Consider the following 8,753-nt stretch of genomic DNA (forward strand, 5'->3'; position numbering starts at 1 on the left):
GTGAGTGTTCTGGAATGTCTAGATCATGTGGCATGGCAGGAAATTTCTAGTGGGTAGAGTCATCCTAAAGAGATTGGATTTATGGTATGTTTTAAATTTATACCCCATTCCATTTCTACAGATGGTTAGCTAGATAGTATATACACTGGGCCCTCTGATAGCTCTTCAATATTTTTTAGCAGGAATTACAGAAATCATTTTATATTGTTTGGTATTAAGAATACTAACTAGTATATCCCCTCCCCATTCCTAACAGAACCTCAAAATTCTTAGTGATCATCCTACCCACCAACACAGGAGTGGACCTTACCTGGCTTATATTAATTACTACATCCTAGATGTACTGTGGTGGTTGGTCTGTATGTGGTTCTGTGTTCCAATCTGGACCATTGAGAAGTAGGGCAGCTTTTTCAGAAGGCATCTGTTTTGCTTTGGGTGTGACTGCTTTTACCACCTGGTTCTATAATACTCAGAAATGGTGAAATTTAGAAAAAAAATTATCCATTATTCAAACTAAGAAATACCATATTTACAACTTTATTTTGGAGTCAGAAAGTCCTGGATTCTATAGTGATTAGTAGATAAGTATTATAACAAACTGAGGGAAGCATTTGTGTGTGTGTGTGTGTGTGTGTGTGTGTGTGTGTGTGTGTGTTCTAAATAGTGACAGATGCAATGATAAAACTTTGTTGGAAATAGATATAGTGAGTGAAGGGGGTATTTGCCTTTAAACAGAATGGGAACAGAACGGATTGTGTCTTAGCAGGCCAAGAATCCCTCTGTGGTAACTAGAAAATAAAAGAATAAAGTGCAAACAAACAAACAAATGAATAAATAAATGTGTTTTTAAATATATCAGAGACCAAATGACAAAGACCAGATGCACTAGAATTCCAGAGAAGAAAGCCTTTTTAAATGATTTAATGATTGCCAGCTACTTTATTCCCTCTGGGAATTTGCCAGATCTTGGCACAAGTTGTGTTTCTCTTGGCCCTGGTAGGCAAATTTTATAGGGGAATAAAGAAACAGCAGATATTTTGACCATCTTACTGTGTTGGCATCACAGACTGGAAACTAGATATTCCAGTTATGCATTTCCCTGGAACAGATCACTTCAAAATTTAGGCTTAAACTTTGACTTAAAACAACATTTATTTTACCTTATAGTTTCTTTGGCACAAGAATGCCAGGAAATATCAGCTGGGTGATTCTGGCCTAGAGCCTCTGCAGTGGTTGCATTCAGATGTGACTGGAGCTGGAATAGTGGAGGGATGGAATACTGAGGGCTATCTGTTCTCTGTCTCTCTGTCCATGTGGTCCCAGGGCTTATCCATGTAATCCCTATGGAATAGTTTGGGCTTCTTCACAGTTTGGTGGCCTCAGGGAAGTTGAATTGTTAACAGCTGAAGGCTGTAAGAGTGAAAGAATCTGGCAAAAAAGGCAGAAGCTGAATCACATTTTATGAGCTCATGGTGTGTTGCTTCCATCATGCCCTATTGGTTGAAATACAATGCTGCCCAATTTAGGAAGGAACATAGATCCCACCCCTCAATGGAAAGTGTATCAAAGTCACATTGCATGAAGACCATGTAGCATGAGAGTTATTATTGTGACCATCTTTGGCAAGTACAATCTACCACACTACAGTATGCACCCAACCCGGTCACAAGTCACAAGATGACTTTCCAATATGGGGCATTTTCTGCATTCTGGGTCAATGGAGAAGGTCAGAGAATAGGCCAGAAAAGTGGAGTGAATTCCCTCATAGTCTCACAGTGCTTTGGATACAAGGTCTAGCTAGAATGAAGGGGCCTGCAACAAAGCCAAGGTTCATCTCCCCTCAACTCATTCAGCAAATTGTTAATATGCTTGGAGTGAGGTTAAAAATCCAGCTCAAAACTTGTGGAGGATAGAACTGTTAGGGGTTGAGGAAAGGGACCTTAGGGTCAATTACAAGTTTGGAAGGAGCCTATTTTAGTATGTTTGAGCTACTATGACAAAATACCAAAGAGTGGGTGGCTTATAAACAACAAAAATTTATTTTCACGGTTCTGGAATCTGGCATTCCCAGATAAGAGTGCCAGCATGGTCAGTTTCTGGTGAAAATGTTCATGGAGGGCCCACCCTTGTGACCTAATCACCTCCCAAAGACCCCCACCTCTTAATGCCATTACCTTGGGTATTAGGTTTTTAACATATGAATGTGAGGGAGTCACAAACATTCAGCCCCTACCAGAACCTACCTGTGGAACTGGGGTGAAGCCGAAGTGCCCTATGAACCATTCCCAACCCAGATCAATCCCCTATTTTATTGAGATGATTGGCCCTTCACCCTATCTGCTCAAAAGAAGAAACTATATACCCTTGCTCATGGAAAATATAACTGTTACCTCTATAGTCAGTGCTGTGCAACTGTTATCATTGCTTTCATTTATTTTTTTAAGTTTATTTACATATTTTGAGAGAGAGAAAGTATGTTATGGGCAGAGAGAGAGGGAGAGAGAGACAAAATCCCAAGCAAGTTCTACACTGTTGGCGCAGAGCCCAATGCAGGGCACAAACTGAGAGATCCTGACCTGAGCCGAAACCAAGGGTCAGATGCTTAACCCCCTGAGCCATCCAGGTGCCCCATGTTGTCATTGTTTTCAGCCCTGAATATGTAGTTGGAATTGATGTGTTAAATGCTTCCACTTTCTCTTCCCATAAGTACCAGAAGGGATTCCCCTGATGGAAAAAAAACAAAACAGACAAACAAACAACAAAAAAAGCAGAAGTGCTAAGAACACTGGGTCCCACTATTCTAATAATCCTTTGAAGTTTGAGTCTTTGTGACTGATGATTTTTAACACTGTAACCTCTGTCAGTGGGAAGTGGTCTTCTCCTTAGGGATTTGTACTCATTTTCTCCTGGGACTGACTACCAGGCACATTTATTTTCACAAGCAGCTATTTGCTTATTATTAAACTCTTGTATAAAGTGAACACATGAACTATGAAGGTCTTGTGACTTCCAAACCAAATATTCCTATTTTGGGTGTGGATCAACTCAGATTCAATGATTAACAAAGAAGATAGGGCCTAGAAACCTAGCTAGTGAACCGGAAAAGTTATATTCAAGAACACAGCTGATTTGGCCCCAGTAGCTCTTTATTTTATATGAAAAAGTGGCAACTATCTCATTAGGCAAAACTCCATTTTCTACTCCATTGACTGAAGCAAAGCTGCTGGCTCAGTGGGGTCCACAATTCACAGAGCTTCCCCCAAATACCTGGCCTGGTTCACTGATGCTTTGGCTGAGGTGAAACCTGATGGTACCCACTGGGCTGTGGCAGCTGTTCTATCTCAGCATCAGCTATGCAGAACTGCCAATGACATGCTCTCTCTGTTTAGTGGGTTGAACCCAAGGCTGTTGTCATGTTACCTGGCCAATATTCCCCTTGATTAAATTTGTTATATTTTCACAGACTCTTGAGCTATTGCTCAAGAGATGGGGTTCTTGTTTAGTTTCCCGGTTGCAAAACTACAAAATTAAAGACACCACTCTTGGGAAATGTACGTGGTGGAAACAAATCATTGCTACTAATCAGACTCTAGATTATTCACAAAAGATGTACACACTAAGGGCCTTTTATCTGAACAGACCCAATGAAGTCAAGGTCTGAATAAAATATTTCAACATTCAGATTATAAACACTATTGCCTATATTCATAATTGTACCAGACGTGGCAACTGAACCACTATTCTTGACTGAGCACAAAGTAAACAAATCAGTGTTTTGATGCAGAGGCCAGCACCATGTGCCAGATTTGACGCCTGCCAAAAGTTGGTCCATTTGTCTCATGACAATGTGGGGCAGATTATGGCTCCTGCTCACTCTTGACATACTGACTACACCAGAAGTTCAACCACTGTCAAAACTATTTGGTAGGAACACAACAAAATTGGCACTTTTTCAAGTTATGGTGCTGCTGTCCCAGTGTGATCAGCTGATTTTGGCCATGTAATTATGGCCGTTGGAACTAAACTGTGTTCTGTTTTCAGCTTTCTGGACAATTTTCCATATGGTAATGATGCACCTTTTTTTCAAAAAAGACAACAATGGCTGATAATGTTTTCAGTAGACTTTCCCCACACCCTAATATCCACAGGCTTTTGGTATAACTTAGTATTGAAATATACTCCTCAAAATCCATTCAAATAATTTATAACACTCTCCCCCTTCCCCTCCTCCTAGTCCACACACCTTGGTAAAGCAGCTAAAGGATGGCAAACAATTCTGTTTCAGCTACATGTATTCTCTTGATGGCTTGATGTAATAATAAATCATAAGGAAAATGAATACTTACACAAGTACAGTGATTGCCAAGAACCCCCTACACTGGCCTACAAAGAAAGAGACAACTACACATCTGTACCTTTTGTAACAATTCCACTTCCCCTCGTACACTCTTGTTTTCAGATGGAAGAACTGGTTTCCAGTAAGTGCTGATTGAAAATAGGGAAAACTATGGCTATTGGAATGGGACGTGTAGATTAGGGGACAGTAGAAGAGCAACAGTTCTGTGGCCTGGAAAGGGAACATCTCCTGGAGATGTAGAAGAGTGAGGGGCAATTAATGATCTTTGTCTTTGACAATTATCCCTGGAATCTTACCCACGAAGGAAAGCATCCTATTGCGGTTCTCCCAAACAAATGATGGATCCTATTGGGTCTGCCATGTCCAAACATATTAACTCTGATAAGAATTGATAATTATTTCCTTTTGTCATTGGAAACAATAAGAGATGACCACAGATCCTGTACATTCCATGCAAAATACTTGTCAAAACCTCTAGTTGTATTTCTCACCCTTATTCCTGTTGTCATCCCACTGACATTCTATAGAGAGGAAGAGGGCCATATTTCTGATAATGGGGACAAACAGGACAGGTTGAAATGAAGGCTCTCAGGCAGTCATTCTATAAACAAAGAGTAAACTCAGTCATCTTGTCTGAAATGGTTTACCATCTGATTGAAGAGACACATTGGAGACACTATCAGCTTCCCCTGATTGATATAGACCTTGCTTGGATGTATCCAACAATTATCAATATTTTCTTCCCAGTGGAATTGTGTGCACTTTTGTTAATGTATTTTCTATGTAGAACCAGGTATTAACTTGCTTTCTTCCCCAAAACATAACGCACCCTGGGGTGTCATAAGAGACTTCCATGTGTTTAAGGAAACATCACCAATAGGTCATGCGTTCCTCAGATGATTGTGGAGATCTCTCTCAAATGAAATGAAATGAAGCTACCCTTGGTTTCTCAGGGAAAACCCTAGAAGAGAGAGAGAGTGTGTGTGTGTGTGTGTGTGTGTGTGTGTGTGTGTGTGTGTGTGTAAACATAAATCTCTCCTTCTCACATCCTTGAAAATAGAATTCTTTTTTTTTTTTTTTAGTTCTTATTTTTTTGAGAGAGAGAGAGAGAGAATCAGGAGGGACAGAGAGAGAGAGGGAGATAGAGAATCCCAAGCAGGCTCCATGCTGTCAGTGCAGAGCGCAATGTGGGGCTCAAACTCACAAACCATAAGATCATGATCTTAGCTTAAAATACGAGCTGGTCACTAAACCAACTTAGGCACCCAAGCACTCTGAAAATAAAATTCTTTTCTTTTCTTTTCTTTTCTTTATTTTTTTTTAACATTTATTTATTTCTTTGAGACAGAGAGAGACAGAGCATGAATGGGGGCGGGTCAGAGAGAGAGGGAGACACAGAATCCGAAGCAGGCTCCAGGCTCCGAGCTGTCAGCACAGAGCCCGATGCAGGGCTCAAACTCACAGATTGTGAGATCATGACCTGAGCCAAAGTCGGACGCTCAACCGACTGAGCTACCCAGGCACCCCATGAAAATAAAATTCTTAAAAATAGTTAGTTGGAGTTTAAAATGCTTTTCCCATTGTGATTAAAATTAATTGCAAAATGCAAGACATGTATCTTGATTTAACTGTCCATAACTAATAGCTGACAACTCATCTTTGGCATTCAGTACTTGGGCATAAAATGTAAGAAGATATTTTTAAAAAAACTCAGGAAATAAATATGTAATTCAATTCAACATTTTTATTAAAAATACATTAGATTGACAATTTAAGGCCAATGGCCTGGATACTAGTTTCATAAATAAAGTTTATTGGGTTACCCTCCCACTACATGCATTTCTTTCTCATCTCTAGGCAATCAAATTCTCTAAATTTCAGCCTCTTACATTGTTCTAATATTCGTACTGGGCACAACTATTTGAGTGAAGTTTGCCTGAGTAAGGAGCGTTTTAAAGATGTGTGCATCCACCTTAATATCTTGTTCTTTAGATTTGGCAGTATATCAAAAGTGCACATTTTAAGGCATTGCCAAAGAAAGATGGATGCCCATTGGGCACCCAGAGTTGGGTAGGAGTACTTACTTGGATTTAAATAGGAAAGTCAGCTCTACCTTTGAATCTGTACCTAGTTTAATATTCCAAATTAATTTTTCAGTTTTTTTTAACACTTTCTGGCTATTTCGGAACTCACATATTTTCAAAAAACTGGAGTTCATATGTGAGTCATTGCTATGTTTTCACATTTATCATGACAAAGGCAGCAGCAACATCTGTGACATGAAGATTGAGGAAGAGGGCGTGATATGAATCATGGTTGGAGATGACTATTTGTAACTTAGGAGTTTATTTGGGTAAGGCATATATACAACACCTATTCCCACTGTGGTCCAATGGAACTGAAGGAGTGTGAATTATTGGATGGAAATCCACATTGGTGTTACTTATGTAGACAATCTGATGATTACAGGTTTGCTGTATAGCATTTCCATTATGAAAGTAATGTTTCCTCCATGGATAATGGCACAGGCAGGAAATCTCATGAAATGCTGCTTGGTAAACAAAAATGAAAGGCCTAATATTTTTCTACTACTAAAGACTTGTTACCTTCAATACTAAAAGAGTTACTGCATTAATATTAGTGAAATAATATCCTTATGAGTCCTTGTTTCTAAAACTGTGAGAGGCCCACACATTCTTATTCCGATTATTGCATTTATATTGGATTGTAAAATAACCATCCTGGAGACAAGTGGTAAAACAATTTTTAAAGTGCAGAAACTTATACTGCATGTCAAGTGATTATTTTCAGAGAGTAAAAATCAAATTCTCTCTGCTATGCAGCAGGATGGTATTTTATGATAATAGAAGACACAAGTCTTACTGTAGTTTTAAAAATTAGTTCTCTACTTCTTAATATCACCTTTACAAATGATTCATCAATGGCTGCTGCCAACATCCTCTTTTCTCACTTATCTCATTTTGCCCTTCTCATTTTTTTTTTATTTTGACAGTTTATCATGCTTAGAAGAAGTAGAGATGCGGCAACTCTTTCTTAGAAGCTGACATATTTAGAGCACCAACTAGATTATTGCACATCTTCAAATTGCGTCATTTTGTCCACCCTACTGCAGTGGTCAAAAGAGTAATTCTCCATACATCTTTGTAACTTGGAACCATAGTTTGAAAAAAAAAAAGTCCCTAATTCTAGAAAGCACAGAGTGATTCTAGAATAGGGAGAAGAGCCTCAGTTGGGGAAGTAGAAGTTCTGCACATTCCCAGAAAATAGAAACTTGTACTAGACTAAATATGACAGTATTAAATAAGTATTTGTTGTTAGAAAACATGAAAGAGAAATACCATATATTGCATGAAACATCAAGATAAGGTGAGGTACTGGCTGGGAAATTTATCCAGGTCTACCTGACTTCCTGTGGGAATAGTTCACAGAAAAGTGAATGTGTGGCTAATTGATTCAACCAACTGATCTCCTTCTAAAGAGAAGGAATGGGAGTGAGAAACCATGAGGTAGCCTCATGAAGCAAGACCAGACAGCCAGGTTGGAACCAGCAGCATTAGCCTCATTTAAGGAGCTGAAGTTGATATAAATGTGACTCAATCTGTCATATCCCCTGCCCTCCTGGGAATAATGTTTTCTCCTATTATCAGAATGCCCCTTAAACTTATACCAGAGCTCTATTCTGTATGTGTAAGTACATATGGACTCATAATTATTTGGGCAGGTGAGAAGACCAGGAATCTCTCCTAGCTCATCTGGTTACAGTAAAGATGACTATCACAAGGTAGCCTATACCAGTGTGAATTCTTCCCTCTCCTACAGAGGAAAAGTTAAGGCAAGGTTAGTAAGACATGTGATTCTGACCCCATAGAAGAAAAAAACTCAGTAGACAAAATATCTCACTTTTTCATTCAATCAGCAATTAATTGTTGAGGATCTGTGATCCAGGAATTTTTTTCTAGGCCTTTAGGATTTGACAAAGAGCAACAAAAACAAACAAGCAAAAATCCATGCCTGATGGGAACCTACATTCTAATGTGAGGAAAAAAGCATCTTTAGGTGATTTTTCATAGATGCAATTATTTGCATTTGAAATATAAATTTCTTGACAATTCTTTTAGAGTAGAGGATCTATTACAGATATATCCAAATACTGTGAATTGAATGAAGGAAAGTAAGATAGATTTTCCTGAAAGTTGTCTATTTTGTTATCCTTATTAAGACCTCTTCAATATTTAATGAAGTACAAAACTCATGAAATGTTTCCATGTGTAAAAGCTCACTGACATGAAAAACAATGACAAGGCTAAGCTTTGGATCTGGGTTTCTCTCTCTTTCTCTCTCTCTCTCTCACACACACACAAAATACACACACAAA

The sequence above is a fragment of the Acinonyx jubatus genome, chromosome B2 (genome assembly GCF_027475565.1).
Source record: "Acinonyx jubatus isolate Ajub_Pintada_27869175 chromosome B2, VMU_Ajub_asm_v1.0, whole genome shotgun sequence".
Classification (NCBI taxonomy): Eukaryota; Metazoa; Chordata; class Mammalia; order Carnivora; family Felidae; genus Acinonyx; species Acinonyx jubatus.